This window comes from Arachis ipaensis, chromosome B01 (assembly GCF_000816755.2).
Source record: "Arachis ipaensis cultivar K30076 chromosome B01, Araip1.1, whole genome shotgun sequence".
In the NCBI taxonomy this organism is placed as follows: domain Eukaryota; kingdom Viridiplantae; phylum Streptophyta; class Magnoliopsida; order Fabales; family Fabaceae; genus Arachis; species Arachis ipaensis.
Window position 1 is genome coordinate 83,062,846 of NC_029785.2, and position 3,469 is coordinate 83,066,314.

Sequence of the window (3,469 nt, forward strand, 5' to 3'; positions counted from 1 at the left end):
GGAATGTTAGTGACAAAGTTATCATCACTAACACTCTCGAACCCAAGTTTACACTTAACGTTAACGCCACTAACGTCCTAACTAACTTCCCATCATGCCTAACTCACACTTTCTTTGCAAGCAAAGCTGAGCCCACTAAAGACTATAACTACTTCAACTAAAGATCAAGGGCCCATATCCAAGACTTGAAGAGCTAACTAGAAGATCTGAAGAGTAGTATATATAGGGATAGTTTTGAATTAAAAAGGAGATCGGGAACTTGAGAATTATACTCTGTATATTTTACTTTCTCTGCAACTTCTAGTTTAATTTTTCAGAATGCATTCTTTTTTATCATCTTCCATTTCCAGAGCTATGAACAACTAAACCCCTTTTCATTGGGTTAGGGAGCTCTGTTGTAATTTGATGGATCAATTATAGTTTTCATTCTTCTTCTTCTTTCTTTTCTCTTGATTTTACTAGAAAGCTTTCGATCTTAATCCAATTGGTTAGTTGTCTTGGAAAAGAAACTTTCCATAATTGGATCTCCTCTGAGCCTTGGAAAAGGGATGAGGAGATCATACTAGAATTGCTTTCTCATGTTGGACCAAATTGGGGTTTGGATGGATATAGTGACATATAATCCTACCAACACTTTGATTTGGAAATACATGTGGTATAATCAGTGACCATACTTCATCTCTTCCCATGAGCAATTAAATCGAGGAATTGGGCAATTGTTCAAGCTTAGAGAGATTGAGTTGCCAAGGAATTGGGATCCAATCACTTAAGATTGCCAAGGAGATCAATGAATGCATTGATTGAGGAAGAGATGAGAATGAACTTGATTCAGAGAATGCAACATCTCCTAAGCCCAATGAATCCCCCATTTCTGATCTTACCCATTCTCTTTATTTTCTGCCATTTATTTTTCTGCTCATCTCCCCAAATCTCCATTTAAGATTCTACAATTTACTTTATGCCATTTACATTCCCCCATTTATTTCCAGCACTTACATTTTCTGTTATTTACTCTCCCTCCATTTAACTTCCTGCAATTACTCAACTCAATTTTTGTTTAGCTCAACTAGAACATTCCTCTAATTAAAGTTGCTTGACCAATCAATCCCTGTGGGATTCGACCTCACTCTATTGTGAGTTTTTACTTGACGACAATTCGGTATACTTGCAGAAGGAAAAATTGTTGAGAGACAAGTTTTCGAGCATCAAGTTTATGGCGCCGTTACCGGGGATTGATTTTGTATCGATAATGATTAAGTTAGAGGATCACTAGATTGAGGATTTTTCTTTGGTTTTGTTTAATTCCATTTGAGTGATTTACTTTCAGTTTTAGTTATTTTCTTTCCTTTACCCATTACCAGTTTGTTGTGTTTTCTTCATTATTTACAATTCAGTTCACTAACCCACTAACTGTTTGATATATTGCATCACTCACACTAACAGTTATTCTAACAAGAGTGGGATCTTCCATGAGTGGGCTCTCTTGTTTGCTCCATCCTCTTTTTAGTGATGGGCTTGTCCTCTTCAATGAGGATGTCTCCCTTTATGACAATCCCAGCCGAATTGTAGAGGTGACAAATGAGGTGAGGAAAGGCTAACCTTGCCAAAGTGGAGAACTTGTCAGCCACTTTATAGAGTTCTTGAGGTATAATCTCATGAACTTCCACTTCCTCCCCAATCATGATACTATGGATCATGATGATCCGGTCTATAGTAACTTCAGACCGGTTGCTAGTGGGAATGATTGAGCGTTGGATGAACTCCAACCATCCTCTAGCCACAGGCTTAAGGTCATGCCTTCACAATTGAACCGGCTTGCCTCTTGAGTCAATTTTCCATTGAGCTCCTTCCTCACATATGTCCATGAGGACTTGGTCCAACCTTTGATCAAAGTTGACCCTTCTAGTGTAGGGGCGTGCGTTTTCTTGCATCATTGGCAAGTTGAACGCCAACCTTACATTTTTTGGACTGAAATCTAAGTATTTCCCCTGAACCATTGTAAGCCAATTCTTTGGATTCGGGTTCATACTTTGATCATGGTTCTTAGTGATCCATGCGTTTGCATAGAACTCTTGAACCATTAAGATTCCAACTTGTTAAATAGGATTGGAGAGAACTTTCCATCCTCTTCTTCTAATCTCATGTCGGATCTCCAGATAATCACTCCTTTTGAGCTTGAAAGGGACCTCAGGGATCACCTTCTTCTTGGCCATAACTTCATAGAAGTGGTCTTGATGGACCTTTGAGATGAATCTCTCCATCTCCCATGACTCAGAGGTGGAAGCAATTGCCTTCCCTTTCCTCTTTCTTGAGGTTTCTCTGGCCTTAGGTGCCATTAATGGTTATGGAAAAATAAAAAGCAATGCTTTTACCACACCAAACTTAAAAGGTTTACTCGTCCTTGAGCAAAAGAAGAAAGAGAGTAGTAAAAGAAGAAGAAAATAGAGGAGATCGAGGGAGATATGTGGTTCGGCCTAGGGGTAGAAGTAGTGGTTGTAATATGTGAAAATGAAGGAGTGGTGAGGGGTTTATATAGGGGTGGGGGGAGGGTTAGGTTTCGTGTATTAGGGTTGGGTTTGGGAGGGAAAGGATTTTGAATTTGGAGGTAGTGGGGTGGGGTTTTTGGGGAAGAGTGAATGAGGTAATTGGTGAAGGGTATTTTGGGAAGAGTGTTATGAAAAGGTGGGAGAGAGAGAGAGAGAGAATGAGAGAGGTGGGGTAGGTGGGGATCCTGTGGGGTCCACAGTTCTTGAGGGGTCAAGGACTTATCATCCCTGCTCCATTGAGGCATGCAAAAATGCCCGTAGAGTACAATCCTGGCATTTAACGCCAGACTGCTGCTTGTTTCTGACGTTAAACGCCAGCTTTTCTCCCTTTCTTGGCGTTTAATGCCAACTTTGTGCTCTGTTCTGGCATTAAACGCCAGTCTGGTGCCTGTTTTTGGTGTTTAACACCAACTTGATGCTTCTTTCTGGCGTTAAACGCCAGTCTGATGTTTCTTACTGGCGTTCAAATGCCAGTAAGCTTATCCTCCTGGGTGTGCTGTTTTTAATGTTATTTTTCATTCTATTTTTTATTTTTTCAGTTGTTTTTGTGACTTCACATGATCATCAACCTAAAGAAAACATAAAATAACAATGGAAAATAAATAGATATAATTAAATAACGTTGGATTGCCTCCCAATAAGCACTTCTTTAATGTCAATAGCTTGACAGTGAGCTCTTATGGAGCCTCACAGATAATCAGAGCAAGGTTGGGGCCTCTTAACACCAAACTTAGAGTTTAAATGTGAGGGTTTTATTTGACTCTGTATTGAGAGAAGCTTTTCATGCTTCCTCTCCATGGTTACAGAAGGAGAACCTTGAGTCTTGAATACAAGGTAGTCCTCATTCAACTGAAGGACCAACTCTCCTCTGTCAATATCAATCATAGCTTTTGCTGTGGCTAGGTAGGGTCTGCCAAGGATGA